This window comes from Peromyscus leucopus, chromosome 13 (genome assembly GCF_004664715.2).
Source record: "Peromyscus leucopus breed LL Stock chromosome 13, UCI_PerLeu_2.1, whole genome shotgun sequence".
Lineage (NCBI taxonomy): Eukaryota > Metazoa > Chordata > Mammalia > Rodentia > Cricetidae > Peromyscus > Peromyscus leucopus.
In genome coordinates this window covers 61807616-61827409 of record NC_051074.1, presented here as the reverse complement: position 1 = coordinate 61827409, position 19794 = coordinate 61807616, and the positions used below count along the sequence as shown (strand labels likewise).

The window sequence follows — 19794 nt, the reverse complement described above, 5'->3', positions numbered from 1 at the left end:
CATTGCTGAACATGTGGACCCCCCTAACTCAAAATGCACGATTTTCTTTCTTCCTTTTCCTCATCTCCCCCCTCCTACAGATACTGGGATTTACAGCCTGTGCTGTTGCTTTCTCTCAGACTCCAGTGAAACTGTACCCACACGTCAAAGTCCATTTCTAAATTCACTTATTAACAGCGCTAGGAACCCGAAAGAGAGCCTAGATTTCTCTTGTGACAGAGGCGGCAAACGGGACCGGTGCGAGAGATGCGAGAGAGTTAATATGCATAGTTTTCACCAAATTGTGGGAGGAAAGGGGTGATGTCAAAGTGTTGTTCTAGATAAATACTGAGATAATGACATTGTTCATGGGAACGGGGTGGCGGGAGGAGGAGTTCTGGCCAAGTGGGATTTGAATTGGTGGCTGTGAGTCAAAGCATATCGCCTGCCAGTTCAGTGTCCATCATTAATGCTCTCCAACAGGCCAAGTGAACATGTGGGCCTGAAATTCATAGCGGACTGTGTTCCCATGGCAGAAACAGTTGAAATTATAGGAATAACAAAGTTACTCTGCTGAAGAATATGAATGACAGCTCTGGTGGAGATGCCGTTCTCCAATATGAAAGCAAGGAAGGAGATGTGGTGACTTTGGAGAAAACACACGGCACATACAGCTGATAACTATACTGGGCGTTGTTATCTGCACAAATGAAAGCACACCATTGAAATACACAGCATCTCTGGGTCCTGTGTACATGTGTGTGTACATTTACGAGAGAGAGAGAGAGAGAGAGAGAGAGAGAGAGAGAGAGAGAGAGAGAGTCTAATATTGCCTCAGGTCCCATTTCTTAAGCCAAGGTCAAAGGTGACATAATTTGTGCATGTTCTCAGTGTCAGTGTTCATGCTGGGGAAACTTTTCCCTTGTCAAGAGGAAGAGCACACAGCACGGGGCAAGCTCTCAGTTAGACGACAAGAAGAAGAAACTCCGCTGTCTCGCGACAGTCACGCTTCCAGTTTGTTTAGCCAGTGACCTCCAAGTTGATTCAGAAGTATTTATCACAAAATGAGAAATGACTCATTTCTGGTTCAGCCGGAGCTCTGGGTCTGTTCCTCCATAAAGGATGGCTGGGTGAGCTTGATTATGTTCAGAAAGTCTCACGGTTCCAGAAAGTGCTTCCTCCATCATGCTGCTTAGGTCCTCAGCTGGACAGAGCCAAGCGCCCCAGAGGGGCCATGCTGAGGGTTTATCTGTTTTGTCAGCGTCTTGAGGGATTTTACTGCTCCTGGGACGCCTGTGGCTCTGTTGGGTCCTTTTTCTCTCCGCTGTCCTTTCCCTCATAGTATTGAATGTGGAGATTAGTGGACGCCAGCCAGGTGAGTGAGCACGGCTCCCATCGGAGATTCCGAAAGACCCCTCCTGATCGCTGCTCTCTTGCAGGCTTCTGATGGCCTTGCCTTGCTGTGTCTCTCTACAGCTTCATTTCCGTCACAAACTTTCCCTGTGTCTCCCCCCACCCCCGTCCTGACAGACTATTTAGTACTCTGCTTTCCCAAGTGGAGAGAGTTGCTTAGCGGAGTGTCACGCTGTAATGGAAACTGGGTCCCATGGGTGTCCACTGCCTGTCCCTGAAAGCTTTTTCATCTTGTCCCTTGTTACCCCAGAGAATAATTACTTCAAAGGCCAGTCCCACTGCCTGGTCTCTCGGTCTATCTCATTACCTCCGTTTTTCTTTGCCAGGCCCACCGGCGATGCCAGAAATCAAATCACGGTCGCTGGCAGTATTGCCTGCCTAGCGTGTTCAGCCTCTCCACTGCCCTAAACTCTAATGTTCCCTGATTGCAAACCTGTCATCATCTTCTTGGAATTAGCTGCGCCTCCTGAAATGGCATAATGGCTTTGCAGTGCCGGAGTGCTGATGTGGAGTCCTGTTTTAACTGTCTGTCAAAGCCCGGGCTAATGAATTCTATTAGCATAGTAGCTTGCCAGCTTTGGGAGCCCAGAAGGGGCTGGGCAGCCAAGCACAGTTGGCAGGGGCCAGCCGCAGTGCTTCTGAGTGCTCCTTGGCAATCGTGGCACCAGGGACTCCAGCGATGCAAATGTGCGGACACAGTGCTTACAGAATTAGAAAGGTTATTGGTTATAATGTACCCCGGCAGGGGAAGCTGGGATGAAAGGTGACACTTGGTGACTGTGGGGCCTACCTGAGGCATTTTAGAGAAGAGGATAGTCTTGGGATTGCCCCAAGGCACTCATAAGATAATCTTACACTCTGTTGAGAATTATAATATATGGAGGCAAGCTATACTTTACACGTGGCATTTTTAAAGCTTGAGATAGTTACCTGACATTAACATAATATAAGCCATGGTGGACAATGATTGGCTTATCATTGCTTTGATAACCAGGCATCAATCTTAGGGCTGCTTGTCAAAAGTGCTTGGCAGTTTGATGACCATGGTATCACCTTCCCAATCCTTTCACTGAAATTTATCTCCTGTGAACAGCAAAATCAGAATCATTAATACCAGAAAAAGTACTACCTGTCTTGTAAATAAAGCTTTTAAGTGGGTAGTTATTCATCACTGATCTTATGTGAGTGTTTGGGACAAACTTACTGTAAGTGCAGATACCCTGGTTGCTAGGCAACCACTGGTAATTGTTATGCCCAATATCCACTCTTTAAAGGGTATGCTTAATGGATATAAGCTTCAATTTAGTTTGAGATTAATTTGAAAATGTACAGTTTGAAATGGTTTGTGTTAGTAAACTTTCAAACTCTGCAGTGTGTGGTGGGGAGAGATGTCCAGTGGTTACACTGTTCTTGCAGGGCATTTGAGCTGGGTTTGAAGCTTCCATGACTGGCTGTTCCAGAGGACTCGGACATTTCCGGCCTGTGAGTCTTCAGTTTTTCTCATATGCACATATTGTGCACCCAACATTTAAAAATAATAAATTTTTTTGTTTTGTTTTGTTTTTCGAGACAGGGTTTCTCTGTGTAGCTTTGCGCCTTTCCTGGGACTCACTTGGTAGCCCAGGCTGGCCTCAAACTCACAGCGATCCACCTGGCTCTGCCTCCCGAGTGCTGGGATTAAAGGCGTGCGCCACCACAGCCTGGCTATAAAATTATTTTTTAAAATACATTTTCAACAAGTTATTAACACTAAATGTGGGACAGGCCTTAAATGTTTTTCAAAAACTGTATTAACTTTTGGTTGGAGCTAGATTATTCTGCCCATGAAAATAACTTTGGAATAAGTTAACAAATTAACTAGGCTTACCCTCAAAGACTTGGTGAAAGCCTACATGTCTCTGTTGAAGGACAGTGCAAACACAGCAAATATAGTTTTGAGGCTAGGAGTTGAAATCAATCTCGGGCTGGTTTCCCTGTATTAAATAAGATCACACGGAGGGCTGGGAAAAATGGCTCACTTGGGAAAGTGCTTGCCCAGAAAACAAGAGGACCTGAATTCAGGTCCACAGCGTCTGTGTGAAAAGCTCATGTGACAGCATAAGCCTGTAATTCCCCAAATAAAGGAGAGAGAGAAATAGGGAAAGACACCTGAAATCAATCTCTGTGTTACACACACACACACACACACACACACACACACACACACACACGGAGAGAGAGACAGAGACAGACAGAGATAGAAAGAGGAAATACATTAGCAAGTTGGACTCACTGCGTTTGATGCAGCAGAGAAATTCTAGTAATCATTTTGCAAAAAATCCACAATAGTGGAACATCATATTTTTTCATTAAAACGGCATTGCACTTAATGTGATTTGTGATATTATTATTTTAAGTTTTTTCCTTTTGTTTGTTTTCTTGTTTTTTGTTTTTCAATACAAAATTTCATTGTGTAATCCTAGCTGTCTTGGAACTCACACTGTATAACAGGCTGGCCTCAAACTCATAGAGATCTGCCCGCCTCTGCCTCCTGAGTGCTAGGATTAAAGATGTGTACCACCACTGCCTGATTTTGTTTATTTTCTTGTTCATGTATTTTTTTCTTAAAGTAAATACAGTTGTGAGGTTGTTTGTAGAAAATGCATTTGATGTGTTGTTTATTTGAACCAGTGTGATAAAAATAAACCAGTCATTGACCATTGTGAACGATGCTGTTACTCATTTCATAGCGAATCTTGCGGTGTCTCTGAACCACCAGCCCCCTGCCTCAAGGTCATTGCTTCAGTCAAGCTCCTGAAGGAAGCTGGGACCCTCCCTAGCCACACTGCATGGTGGGTCTTGACCAGCTTATAGCTGTACTATTATGTTAATTCCAGCCCTACTGATACAGTTATGACTAAAGAGATTAGAGGGAATCAGGACTAGTGTGAGCTCTGATCTCCAGTGTAGCCTTGGAGTGGGACTTGGGTGTGTGATGCTTGTGAAAACCGCAGTCGCAGCCCAGTCATTTTTGAAGGACTGAATTATTAAACTCTGAAACTCTAGGCCTCTTAGGTGAGAAAATGCATTTTCTCTATTGCTTAGGCAATAAACTGCAGTTTTTGAAATTTGTATCACCTTGTCATCATTTTATTTCTGTTAGACTTCTGCAAAGAATGATGTTTATGAATTCTTATATGTTTCAGTCTCTTAGATCATTAACATTGCAGACAATGTACGATATTTTCCTTTGCTTCAGCTGGCTGGGTGTACAGCTTATGCTTCCATTTGCCATCAGAGACACAATCAAATGAGCTGATTGATTGATTGTTCTGTTCATCAATCATTTGCAGGCAAGTCTTTCTGCCAGCTACCTAGGGCTGGTTATAAAGACAACACAGTCCCTATAATCAAAGGGTATTCGTATAGACCACACTGCATGTTTTGGTACATACTCAAAACTGCCTTTGACGAGAGTGGAGGAGGATGACAGAGAGCAGCAAGGGAACAGGGAAGAACCAGCTGCTGTTTGCAGCACAAGGTGCTTTAGCAATTGCGTTTCCGAAGAACTGCAGTCGCTTCTTCAGGCCAGTTTTCCTTTAAGTGAGTGCAAGCAAGGCGAGTGGATGCAGTAGTGCAGAGATGGAAGTCAGTCGTGCAACGTGTGTGTTCATGACCAAGAATGGCAGTTTTCCGTGGATACTGGATTATAAATTAGACCTTAAATTTGCCCAGACTGCAAATGTCATGGAACCCCAACACACAGAACTCTATAAAGAGCCCACATGCTGCAGGTAGATGGACAGAATGTGCACCTAGGGTGTGGGGACCTCAGCACTGTCCCCGTTCCATATCAGTCATGCCAAAAGGTTCACAGTTTCCAATGCAGTAGGCCATTCTCCACTCTACAGCCATCATGCTACAGCCATCAGTAGAATTATTGCTTCAAATTGGTTTATTCTTCAAAAGCATTTAAGCCATGGATATCTATTTATAATCTCCTGAGTCTCCTTTGGCTTCTTCACCCCCAAATCTTAATAATATTCTTTTTTTAAGGTTTATTTATTTTATGTGCATTGGTGTTTTGCCTGCATGTATGACTGTGTGAGGTGAGGGTGACGGGTCCCCTGGACCTGGGGTTACAGACAATTGTGAGAATTGAACCCAGGTCCTCTGGAAGAGCAGCCAGTGCTCTTAACCTCTGAGCCACCTGTCCAGCCCCCCTTAATAATCTTCTGATACTTGTGTCTTCTGCAAAAGCACACTTTCATGTTACATGCAATGACCGTTTTCTCCTTTCCACCAGATGAGGGAGCATTGCTTGTGATTTATTCATCTTTGTTTCCAATGCCGAACACAGTGGCGGGCACATCATAGGCAGCCGTCACCCAGCGCCGGCACGGTATTATGCAATAGTGTTATTAACACTGAAGGACTAAGCTTGATTGTTGCATAGGTACCCACACTCCCTTTCGGCACAATATTTGCCACTTATTCATATCTACAGATGGCATCGAACCAACCCCATTTTATTTAGGTATTTTATTGAGTTTATTTATGTATTTACTTTGTATTTTTACTGAGCATTATCTGGAAGTTTTAAGCACTGATAATGATAACTTTGGAAGGGACCGGAAAAAAAAAAATGAAGATGAGACACAACAAAGTAGTTGTTACTTTGAGTGAGGTGAGGGCAAAACAGTGAAATTTAGAGGAAAATTTGAGAGTTTTTGGTTACCTCTGGGGTTTTGAGTTTAATTCCCATCTGGCCTTCCTAACTGTTATAATATGCAAATGAGATTTAGGTCCACACTTGTAATTATGATTGGATCGGTCCGAAGGAATTCTGTTTTATTCTGTGATCAGGCCACTTTCCTTCTCACATATTGCCTCCTCTACCTTAATTCTTGTGATAACCCCAGAGTCTGCAGAGGCCGCTGTTAGCAATCACTTTGGATATCTGCTAAACGGAGCTGTTAGGGCTGAATGAGCTGAGAAATGAATAAGGGAATATTGATGCCCCACTATTTAATTGCCTCCTAAATCCATGGTAAATTTTTCAGTGATTTTAAACTCTGAAAGAATAGCAGACTCATTGATTTCTGTAATTCATTTATTTAGGGATTTCTATTATCAACTGAATTTGATTGATGGCTTCATGACAAATAGCTCTGTGCTCAGCACATACCAGCTCCCTGCAAGCTCACTCAGCCATAAACAATGTGTGATATAATTCCTGGGTCCTTCTGCTGAGTCTGTATCTGCTATTTAGGGGCCAACTAATTGCAATTCCTCAAAACGAAGGAGGTAAAAATGAAATTCCTACTTAGTTCCTTGGGATGCACATTTGTATGTACAAATAAATAGACATCCCTAGCCACTATATGTGTGTGTGGGCCCCAAGAACTCTCAAAGTTCTCTTTCGAAATTCTGTGGCATTTTACTCTAAAATGTCAGTCCCTTTTGTGACTCAGAGTACATCAGTCACTCGAATGCTGAAATAATGGTACTGTGTGTGAAGAGCCTGTCTCCACGTCTGCTTCCCTCAGACAGAAGAGGGGATAGGTGGTGATGACACATCCTCATCAGAGATGAAGCTGGAGCCTCAGGAGTCTTTGTAGTCTGCTTTTCTTATAAAGGATTTTAATTCAAAAATTCTGTGTAAATGGAAGTGAATTCCATTTTCTAATTTAGAGAAAATCAGAAGTCATTATATAAAACACAAAACCTGAAAAGGTTTTTTTTTTTCTCCAATGAGATATTGTCTTCTTTAAATTTTACTTCCAGATTATATTAATGGGAATTTGTGGTGATCATTCAAAGTATTTTTGATGCTTTTCCTGGTTTTTAATAAATTAATCTATATTAAAGGAAGTAGAATAAAATCAGCAATAAAATCATTCAGCAGAATTCACCTCTATTAACACTGTAGCTAATTAGGCATTTTAATGGATAGTTTCTTCTTAAAACACCACACGTGGAAACAGTTTTAGACAAGGGTTAATATTGGTCATAACCCCGAGGCATTTGTGTTTTTGCTGTTTACCTAAGATCTAGCCTGCAGCGTAGAGACCGAGCCTGCAGCAGACGCCGGTCCACTGTGGCAAGCTGGCCATGTTGTGAGCGGCTACAGCGCCTAAGAGCCTTCCCGCGTGTGCTGTGGGGCAGGAAGTAAAGCCAGCACTCATATCTGCTCCGGGAAAACGAGGATATTCACTTTAATTTCACTTTTAAGTTCATGGCTTATAAATTCAAAGCCCAAAGTTGCAGGTGTCTAAGATGCAACGCCCTGATGAGTAGGTGTCGCTGAAGGGGACGGAGCCAGGGTCCGTTCAGATGTCCAGCGTGGAAACTCGACCTTTGGGGGAGGGGTGGTGTTCAACTTCAGTGGGAACCAGCATGGAGTCCGAAGTGCTGTGGTCATCTCCAGTGAGGACAGATAGGCAGGCACCTTGATAGACAGCGTTCCCGCAGTCATCTAAACTCAATTTTAGGTGAGTGTCCTTGAGGATAATGTAACCGCTCTTGGTTATTTGAGGAAATGACTTATCTATCTGTTATTTAGCTTTCTTGGGGCTTAGAAGAAAATACTTCGGCACACAGAAATAATAATTTTTGTAGAAATATAATGTATATTTCAGGATGAATAGGGTTTAGTCGGATAACACTTATGAAATTACCAAAACTTTTAAGCAAAAACTGAGAAAAGCAACTCACAAATGCTAATTTTCTAATCATTGCTGATTTAGACTCCACATGGAGATCATATAGCAAATCATAATGTAAATGTTTGCCATTTTTGATGGGCATGTTTTTGTACACAAGCTCTTGTCTGAGTCTCCTCATAGTTAGGCCATGGTTTGTGATATTGAATTATGTAACTGAACGATTGGTCTCATTACAGTTAATGTTAAATTATAAGGAAGAAAAAGAGTGGCATCAACGCATTAAAGATAAAATTAATCCAATAAAGCTCATGTGGTTCTCCATGCGGTCTACTGCTCAGCCCAGAGACGGCACCAAAAGAGGCCATAGCTATTTTTATTCTGTGCACGTCTTAACTTGTTTACAAAAGCCCCGATATGCTTTCTAAGTACTGGTCACTGATCACCAGTAACTTGGAGTAAATCTTACTAATTATGTTTGTTGGGTGTCTGAAACGGACCTATTTCAAGGAACAGTCCTTAGCTCTGGGAAACAGAATAAAGCCATTCATCTACTTTAATGCTTTTATTCCATAAGTATTTATTATACTACATCTCTCGGGCTTTATGTTTTTAAATTGAGAAGTTTTAATTGTTTGAGCTGTTTTTTTTTTTTTTTTTGATAATATACTCAACCACTTAGTGATGGAATATGTTGTTGTCTAGCTTCTGCCCTGCCTGCTTAAGTCACCATCCAGTTGTGGTAGCCAGAAAATATTTTGCTGCATTGGAATGATTCGGAAATGTGATATTTCTAGAAAACTTTCTCCAGTGGAGTGAGCTCTGGCTTTCTCTTTGGCCACAGCAGTGAAACACACCCACTGTCAGGATGAATGGATTGGAATTATTTTTAAACTCTTTTTTATAGAATTAAGTTATTAAAAAAAATTCATATCTTGGCCGGGCGGTGGTGGCGCACGCCTTTAATCCCAGCACATGGGAGGCAGAGCCAGGCGGATCTCTGTGAGTTTGAGGCCAGCCTGGACTACCAAGTGAGTTCCAGGAAAGGCGCACAGCTACACAGAGAAACCCTGTCTCGAAAAACCAAAAAAAAAAAAAAAATTCATATCTTGTGTATATCTTTCCATATTGAGTAATTGTTTCACTCTGCAAACACACTAAAGATCATATAGCATTGTTCTCCCCACATATGTAGGATTGGAAAGGGCGTTGGGGCAGCATTTCAGCCTGTAAGTTTGGGCACTTCATTACAGAAATAAGTTTCGCTCACTCACACTCCATTTTTCCATTTGGTCTTTTTCAAAAGATTATAGATAACTCTGCCTCATCAGGGACTGCTATTAGCACTTTGTCATCCAGAAAAATTCTCACGTACCCTTTGTTGAGTTCACAGGACTCTTCCCTTTCTGTGAGAAAATCTCTTTGCCACTGAAAACTACTCTTTGTGTGAGTGAGTGTGTGGTGTGTATGCGGTATAAGCTATCAGTGTGGACTTTGTGAAGATGTTTTTATTTCATTGCTTTTACTTTTCCATATGTTTTCCTTGATGAATATTTATTCTTATTATATCAATGTTCAAGTACATAAAAGCTAAAATGAGGGGATAATAAATTATTGTGTACAAATTTTATGAAAAACTGCTTTCTCTTTTGTTACATCTATCACCTTTCCTAATTCTTTTATTACTGAGTATTTTAAATCAAATCTTGCATATCATGTAATTTGTGGATATTTGTTCAACAATAGAAATTTTAAAATAAAAAACTCTTTAAAAACATCTCCACAATTTTCAGTGTTTCTTAGTATTGGGGTCACATTTCCCAAGCCACTGGAAAGGGTCTCCACTTAGCCAAGACTGCAAAACCCTAACGTCCTAAGTATTTCATCTTTAATCCTGATGCAGACACCTTCACCTAACGAAGATTAGAAATCACACTGGTGGAATGGTAGTCCATGGGCAAACAGACCCACCATCTTTTCTTTATCAATTCATCAGTTGACAGATACTTAGCTTGTTTCCAATTTTTTGGGTATGTGCAGAGTACAGAATAAACATGGGGTGTAGATTATTTCTTTTTCAGGGTCTGATTTTATTTCTTGCACACACACATTCTTTTGCATGTGAGTATATAATTTCCCAACATCATTCCTTGAAAATATTCTTTCACCATTGTGTCTTTTCAGTATCTTCATTGGAAATCAGTTTTCTGTAAATGCGTGGGTTTTTCGTCTTCTGTTCTACTGGTCCTCAATTCTCATTTTGTATATTTTGAACCCAGATAATATAATTCCTCCTGATATGCTCTTTGTGTTTATTTTTTTAAAATAATTTGGTTCATAAACATTTTAGGATTTTTTTTCTATGTCTGTGAACAACAGTACCGGTATTTTGGTGGGTTTCTCATTTGAACCTGTGGATTCCTGTTGGTAGTGAGGACACTTAACAATGTTGTTTCTCTGAACCTGTGAACACAAGGTGCCTTTCCATTTTTTGTGTCCTCTTTTATTTTTGTAATCAATATTTTATAGTTTTTATCCTTTGCTAAAATTATTTGTATACTTTTTTGTAGCTAGTATAGGCATAGTGCTTCGAATTCTACCTCAGATAATTCATTATCGGCATAGAACATGTTTTTTTGCATATTGATTTCATTCTTTGAAACTTTACTGAATTCATTTATTGATTCCAACAAGCTTTTTGTAGAGTCTTTGAGGTTTTTATTATTACAGTCATAATGATAATAATATTTATTTTGTGACTCACATGTGTGGGGTACATGTGTGTCATAGCACATGTGTAGAGGTCAGAATACAGCTCTCAAGTGTCGCTCTCTTTCCACCTTGGGAGCCAGGCGGGGGTCCAGTCTTGGTCCTCAGGCTGAGGTAACATTGTCCCTTCCTCGCCATCTCTCCAGCCCGAGGGTTTCTGGTTATAAGATAGTGTCCTTCGCAAGCGGTGACACTTTGTTTTCCGATATTGACGTTCTTTATTTTTTTTTTTTTCTTCTCTCATCGCTCTGGTGAGAACTTCCGGTGCAATTTTTAAAAAAAAGAGTCAAAGTTGGTAACTTAATATCTTTCATTAAAATATCTTAATATTTTAGAGATAGCTTTTAGCTTTCCTCCATTCATTATTACGGGAATTGCTGTCTTGTATAGGGCTTTGTTCTGTTAAAGTGTACTCACTTTGGATCTAACTTGTCCAATGTATTTACCTGGCAGGGATGCCGGAGTTCCTCAGATGCCTTTTCCTGCATCTACTCAGGTGATCAGGCTTTTATTTATTTACTTTTTGTGTTTCATTATCTTGATCTGCTGCATCATGTTCACTGATTTTGTGAACCCATCCTTCCTTACATCCCTGGCAGGGATCCCACTTGATTACTGTGACTAATCTTGTCATTTGAGACAGCACGAGTAGAAACCGGCATTATCCTGTCAAGCGAAACAAGCCAGATACAGACAGACAAGTCCTGTATGACATCATTCATAGGCAGAATACAGACATGTGACTCTCACAGAAGTTGAATGTAGGATGGTGGTTACCAGAAGTTGAGAATGCGCACGTTGGATTAGGGTAATGGTTGACCAATGGGCATTAAGTTATAGTTAGTTATGAATAAGAAGCTTTGATGTACTATTGCACAGTAAAGGGGCTAGAATAATGATGGTGATGACAGTAATTATAAAACATTGTACATTTAAAAAAACTAGAAGAAAGGATTTGTATGCTTCTAATACAGACAAATTCTAAGGTACATATATTTAAACCAATTTGAACGTAACACAATGTACATATGTATTGCAGCATCACATGGAATCCCATATGTACATTCTTTGTTATCTGTCATTAAAAATAAAATTTATTTAGTCAGGCATGATGTTGCATGCCTGTAATCTTAGCACTCAAAATTCTGAGGCCATAGAAGGAGAGTGTGGGTTTAAAACTAGCCTGGGATACATAGAAAGCCTGAAGCTAATCTGTGTTATATAATGAAACCAAAAAAATTTACATAAAACTTAAAAAGTAGACTTTTAACTTAAAAAACGTCTGACTGAGGAAAATTTCTTCCCACAATCCCGAGCCTGAATCCTGCGGGCAGACTGTGCTCAGTGGTTAACAAGAGGTACATGTTTGTTAACAGTTCCTTATTTCACGCTGGAGCTCTGTTAGAAGTCTTGGTTGGATGCCATCTAGTCCTGGAGATTTTTATTTACATGTAGTCTGTTGGTTAGGCCTGGGAAACGAGGTATTTTCTGCTGTTTGTTCTAACACCTGTGACCTGTGTCTTTTAACAAAAGACGGATGCGGGAGTCTTCTGAAGTCTTCAGTGAAGACTGAAGCACAAAATTCATGGATTCATCATCACCTTTGCGTCCCCGAGTGACCTTAGAATTTTCTAGTTGGATTTCTGGCTCTGTTGTAGTTAAAGGGGTTTGTGTCTTCTGCCTTGGTGTTCCTTCTGAGGGACTCTGTTGATTTCCTCACGGGCTGTTTGTTTTCAGTTTGATTCTGCACCGCTCTGCATTTCCTTTCTTTGACAATAGCAAATTTTACCTTAGAGACGTCTGTGTAGCATCATTCCATCATTGGCTTGGCATTCACATTATTTTATTTATGTTCTCTCAGCTTTGTGCTACACACACTCTTCCTAGCTCGCAAGTTTTACTGCACAAGTTTTCTAGGGATGCTTGTTTATTTAAAAAACAACTTTTGCTTATCTATGTATGAACCTTCACTAACACTTTTTCCCCCTCTTTTAAGATTGTAAACACACACGATGTAACTCCCCACTCTGGGATGTCTAGGTCAAGAGTGTAGTTGATGTGAAAGATTGATTCCCTAACAGAATACTTTTGACTTCATTTCACAACCCACTCATGGGAAGCCTATGATCCATGTCTTCTTTGGGAGGCTCTGAGCAGTTCCTTTCTACAGACCTGCCTCATGGGCTACAGCGTAGGAAAGCTTTCTGTTCTCTCATTTAACTAATGGATCAGTGGGGAAAACGAGTTGGATTTGGGGGAAAGCTAGACATAGCTAACTTATAATTTACAATTTCTGTTTATTACTAATACACTACAGATAATCAAAGTTTGATCTTACATATTGGATAAATAACTTAGGACATCACTCAGTGTCTAATAGAAATGCCATATACCTTATACATCAAGTTAAAAATATCCTGGCTGCCATATATAAAAAAAAGTAAAAAGCAGCCGGTGAGAATGACTTTAATAGTATGTTTTATTCAATCCAAATAGCAAAAGTTAAATAATATTTTATTCCAAACTAGACACATCACAAATACTAATTGCTGTATTTGACAGTGGATATTGTTTTGGACAGAGCCGCTCTTACATGGGTTTATATATAGTTATATAAGGGCTCCTTAGAAAATAATAATCTCTTCATTTAAGTCTCCCTAGAAGTCATTTTGAATTTACATGCATAATTCTACTCACACCTGTGACAGCACATTGGCATAACAAACTCTGGAGGAGGCATTTTAACTGACAAGAAGTTGATGAATATATTTAACTGTATTACTCTAATATACTTGCTATATCTCTTCTAATTAAAATAAGATTATCTTACAACTTCTGAAATGAAGATCTGGCATAATAGACTAGAAATGTGATGAAAATGTTTTCATTAAATGCAAAGATACCCTGCAAGGCATGGCATTTTATCTCAAATCTCTAATAACATTAATATACCCTTTTAATCTCTGAAGCATTTAAAACTTAATCGGAACTCCTTAAAGAATAACAGAATTATAAGGCTTGTGAAGTTACTTTAACTTGAAAGTACTCACAGTTCAAGGCTTGGGTAAAATTCTTTGCTGGTTGAATACACATATTTTTGTTTATTCCTCCACAGGCTTCAGAAGCCACATTTGTTGGGGGTGGGGTGGGGCTATCTAGAAGAGTGTGGAGGTAGAGATTAATGACATTTTCCAGCAACTGTTCTTGGTTGTAGTGGAAGCCTGTGACTTGTCTTTTTGTTTTGCAAGAGACTGCACATAGGTAGGGACACAGTGCACATGACCTGAACATTTTATCTCTACCTTACACAGCGACCAGAGAGGATACTGTAGTTACTGATTCATTAGCTTCTCTCACCCCGTACTTCACACAAAGGGTTCTGATATGTTGAGTTCCTCTATGAGATGAGCTTCCTATAGACAGTAAATATTATTTTGCTACCTGTATTGTTGCATGCTTCATTTTCTATTCAAATTACAGTCAGTAATATTAGGGTGTCCCTTGAGTGTTTTATCTATCGTTTTACGCTTGACTTTTAATAGAGAATATTCTACTAAGGGTTAGAAGGGTAAGATTCTGTTCCTTCCTCTTTGAAGAGTCACCTGAAGTTTGTTTTCTCCTGTATTACTTTTATAGCCATTCCAGTGGTGTATTAGGGATTACGGAGATGGTTAGGGAAAACTCAGAGATGGTTAGGAAAAAATTCAGAGACAAATGCAGTAAGACGTTGCTGCTCTGGTTTCCTCCAATAAGTGTCTTCTCCCTAAACATGATGTCACTGGGTTACAGAGCCTTGGATCTGTAAGAGACATTCAGTGATCAGCATACAGACTCCTTGGAAGCATGATTCTGCTAGATCCAATGAGACTTTTCGAAGAGTGTTTTAGTATTCTCTGCCATCGTCTTTGAGACCTACACAGCCATTGGAAGCTCCTCATTTCCAGGGTGTTTGTGAGTAACCTCGTTTAGTTGAACTAACTGCAGGGTTTTGCGGTTTTAATGTGAAGTGCCTGTATTTGTAGCTGTGGAAGAACAGAATGTACTTGATGCTGGATAACCACAACATCTCAGAGGCCCACCTCTGTCAAGAGCACGGTAAAGGTTCAATCGTGCCTGACACCCAGGGCTGGTGACAGGGCTGCAGATCTTCAGGGGAGTTGTTTGATCATCCTCAAAGCTACCAAAGTCGTAGCATTGGAACCCATTTGCTATTATGGGTTGCTTCTGAAGGCATTTTAAGTGGTAACTGTTTGTTCAAACAAAACGTTTTATCACTTCATTTACCAGCATTTAGAACATTTCCCCCTGTCGGCTGTTTCTGACCTTTCTAGTCTGTATTTTAAAGATTCCCTAGACACCCAGGCTGAGGGGTGCTCACGCTTAAGCTGACCTTTTAGCCTCCTGAGGGCCCATTGCTTCTTTGAACTTTTGGGTGACCCACCTTTATCCCTCACTGTAAGCCACAGGTCAGAGGTGACTCCCTTTGGTTGGCACAATGACTTGATGATGTGATGGGTTCATGTGAGTTAGGAGGGTTTGTGCTTATTCAGTTAGAACAGACTGGTTTAGATTCTGAACTGATTTCAGTTTTTTACCAGGATATTGTACCAGGTGGAGAGACAAATGTCCTTGATCAGAATCACCTGGGGTGCTTATTAAATATTTAAATTCCCAAGCCTATTGTGTCTCAACTGTAACTGAAGAAATGGAAGTAGGGGACAGAACTTTCTTCAGAACAACTTTCTCAGATGGTTTTCATGCATTCAAAAAATTGTCACGTTGACTTCAATTGCCAGCTTTTCTCCTTCCTTCCTTCCATCCTTCCATCCTTTCTTCCTTCCTTTGGTTCTTCCTTTCCAGTGCTGAGGGCTGAGCTCAAAGTCTCATGCAGGCGTGTTCTGCCAACTGAGCTATATCCCCAGACCTTCTTATTTTATAATTTAAAAAGCTCCTGAGGTATTTATCAAATGTGGAGCAAAGGATAATAACAGTGCATACCCACTTAGCACAACTTCAGGAGGCTGCTGAACACATTTAAACAAATGCAGGTTCGCCATTTGTGTTTCATAATCACTGAATTAAAAAGCATTGAGTCCCTGCCAAGGCATGTTTAAGGCTTCTTCAGTCCTGTTCTTTGGTATGAATGGTACTAGGATGTCATAACTTCCTATCTGGCAGCCATGCACTATGTGCAAAACACTGGTTACAGAAGGATAAGACTCTTCTTAAAGGGAAAGTTGCACTCTCCCTTCAGCGTCAGAAAACACCCCCAGATAACTTTTCTCACAAGCAGAAAGGTTATGAACCATGAGTGTTCCATGAGCAGAGCATGGGGCAGTAAATATTCTCAAGTAAAAGCAAGATGTCTAAGTGATACATTTTAGAGCTTAGCTCAACTTTGAGAGTCATAAGTAATTATCATAACAAAGGGAAAGTCCAGACTGTCTAAGTCAATCTCAGATGTGACTGTGGTGAGATTTTGTTTGTGCACTAACAAATAAAGCTTGCCTGGAGATTAGAGGGCGGAGCTAGCCACTAGTTAACCATAGAGGCCAGGCAGTGCTGGCACACACATTTAATCCCAGCACTTGGGAGGAGGAAGCAGGAAGATCAGGCGTTCAAGGCCACCCTGAGCTACATGAGATTGATCCAGTTTAAAAGAGAAAGAGAACCAGTACTTAAGAGACACACACCTTTGATCCCAGCACTAGGGAAGTGGAGAGAGGACGTGATAAGGTGGGGCAGAGACAGGAGCTCAACCCCTTTTTGGTTTGAGGATTCCTAGAGGTAAGAAGTCTCTCTAGTGGCTGGCTCCTTTAATTCTCTGATTTTTCAGCATTTACCCTTATATCTGACTCCAGGTTTTTATTATTAAGACCAATTAGAATTTGAGCTACATCTAATTTTATAGGGATATAAAGTGCCTGATGCACACATTGTGGACACATTGGTGAGTTATCAGAACCAGGTGCTTTTGATTAAATAATGAGTCTTGCTTACTTGATAGGAAACCGTAACCCTGACTGTTAGGAAAAATTCGAGGCGACAATATGGAGGCAGGCAGTCCTTAAGGAAACTACAGTGACTGGACTGGTGGCCTTGCTATCCCTTTGGAATCTATATGTCCATGTACTTTTCACTACATGATACTACCCTCCTCTGTCTGCCCCTCCAGCTGATTGCTCAATGAGAGGGAAGTCAACTCAAGTTTAATCCGTTGGATTTCTCTGAAGAAAATGTAATATAAGAACAATAGACCACAGAAAGGAAACTGGTGGCCCTCGTTGGGTTTCTGGTAGAGTCAGACATTCAACCACTGCCTGCTGTTGACTGCTCTGACTCTCTTACTTTCTTAAGTTTTCATTAAACCTTTTCTCAGATTTTTGAAATTGAATGGTTTTAGCCTTATGCAATGACAAGATCTCCTTAAAAGATTTCTTTATGTAGTTTATGGGAATTGAACATACAACTGGTGTAGCAGTCAGCTGAGTTAGCGAGGCCTGGGGGAAGGTGGGGGTTTCGCCGTCCCAGCTGCGGCTTTGAGAGTGAGTGGACTGTAGATGAGCAGCAGCACATGTCTGGGACAAAGTAGGTGTTGATTATTTTCACACCCCAACTTTCTTATCAGACTCCTAGAGCTCAGAATCCATCCAGAGGATTCACCGTTAAGATTCTGTTCCTCTGCACTGAATGGCGGAGCGCAATTCAGTGTAAGCTCCCTGTTGACATCTACTATATTATTCTAATATCTAGTGGGTGAAACTATTGATGAACTCATAATTTCTGTGGGTCAAGAACCTTCAAATTACTTCTTTGTGAGGGTCTAGCTTCATGTTTGCCACAGTGACTGTCGCTATATAGGTTGGAACTGCAGTTATCCAAAGGGCCGGTGGGAGAAGGAGCTATGTCTGAGCTAACTGCTGTGGCTATTGAGAGGCCTCAGTTCTTGCTTCATGAGCTATTATTTCATAGCGTTGGCTTGTGACTATGGCCAGAGACTTTCCTCAGAGAAAGTGATGCATGGCCACAGTTTTTAAACTCAGTCTTGACATGTTTTATTCATTAGAAATCAATATGTGTAACCAACAGTTAAGGGCAGGCTGACACCCGGCATTAATAGCAGGAAGGAGGAATCACGAGGCTTCTTAACGCTGCCCACCACAGTGTTGCTAGATTCCCTGTCTTTTTGTTGCATGTGAAACTTAAATTATTTTGTTATTTGAAACTATGCAAATCCTCTTGCTATGAAAGAGCTGCAATAGTCTAAGAAAGAGTTTGGGTTTCATGGTGGTGAGGACAAGAGACAGGAGGCCATCACACTTACTATGAAGTTAGACTTGATCAGCCTAGGCATGCAGGAGAGTTGTACTGAGTTAGAAAAATGATTTTCTACTTTGGCCATGTGTTTACTCAGTCTGCAATGTGGGGCAAGTTCTGAAGCATAATTTCCACACCCGCTAAAGGGTCACTATCTGGTGGGGTGGACGGCCCGTATGGTGGAGTGACCAGGCAGGGTTGGTAAAGGGAACTCTTTCAGAGGAAAAGGCAGCGTGAAGGGGATCCGTAAGGGACTGTGGCCGAGAACACTCACCATGTCTAGGCATAAAGGGGATCAATAGAGTATCTGTTACTGGTTAGAAGGTTTAATAGGACACAGCCAGCTTGCTGTGACAGGGCAGAGCTAGAGTATGCAACCCATGCTTGGTTTTTCCACTCAGCACTCTACTCGAGGTGAAATACATGTAAGCTGAGCTTACTAACGAGCTAAAAGGCTACAAGGGGGCTGAAGATACAACCCAGATTGGTCAGCCTTCCCAAACGCGGAGTGGCCTTGGGCCAGGGTGACTGGGCAGAGTGCCTTTGAGGGCGACTGGGCGTTTTTTCAGCAGAGCAATCGTGTAAAGCACCAAAAACACCAGTCATATAAGGGACCAGGTGCCCCATTAATGTTGACGATTACAATAATTACCATTGCCTGCTAATAGGTCTACAAATGCTGATTAACTACATTAGAATGTTTGTGTTGGGCAGACCACAAAGAAATGTTTCTTCTCTACCTATGTGGTTTGAATGTGAGTATCTCTGCATTAGGAAAAGCAGAGTGGAGCTTATTGAATTGCCTCAGATAATTTACCTCAGTCAAGGTAAGAGAAAGATCTCATTCAATACAATATGCTGCCCACTGACCCATTAGCAGGAGATCCCCTCTTCACATTTTCCTCTGTTCAGCACTGCAGCAAGCTTCCTGTATCTTGTGTTCGAGCGACTCTGCAGATCAGATACCAGCCCCCCGCTGAGAGCCAGCCTTGCTAGGCATGACATGTGGCTGCAGCAAAGCTCTGCCATCCAACTTTCCTCCCACCCAGCTGCCCGCCTTTATCCGCTCCAACAGCCAGGAAAGGTACCACTCCCACGCAATTCAGCATACAGCGTTCCGGGGGTTCCTAAGCATCAGGTTGGAAACCAGCAACAGACGGAGAAGCCGTGTAACACAGAGAGGCTGCAAGGAGAGGTGGACAGTGGGGGCAGGAAGCCAAATGGGCAGTCTGGAAGATGGGGATCCAGAAAGCAGGGTGCAGATATGGAGAGATTCCTAGGAAGCTGTGGTTTTCACACCCTCCCTTTCCATCCCTTCCCTTCTTTTCTGTGACCAGTATCCAAATGGAGCAAGGCTCGGCTGCTCATTTTTCTGACGTGATAGTGTGTCTTCTCTGCCCCACAGGTATGAGCTTCTCTCCAAGGCTGAACTTCAACAACTCTATTATCCTCTGAGGAAGAAGCCAACGTGGCGCAGATGGTATTTTAAACATATTTGTTTCTGTGTCAACTGCTCTGCTCTGAACATAAACATCAATTCAGTGACTTCACTGTTGTAAGTGATAAGTTGCAACAGCCTCACTTGTTTCTGAGTTAAATGACAGCAACAAAATGAAAAATCACCATTAAAAGGCTATATTTGCATATTTTATGCTGTCAAAGAACATGGCAC

At 41.3% G+C, this 19794-nt stretch overlaps 1 long non-coding RNA gene across 1 annotated transcript; it reads left to right on the top strand.

Moving 5' to 3' along the window:
* Positions 1–744: 744 nt before the first annotated feature.
* LOC119088921 lies at positions 745–19768 on the top strand. The gene is made up of 2 exons (XR_005092681.1): positions 745–1354; positions 19528–19768. It is a non-coding gene; the product is annotated as an uncharacterized LOC119088921 (long non-coding RNA).
* The last annotated feature ends 26 nt before the right edge of the window (positions 19769–19794 follow it).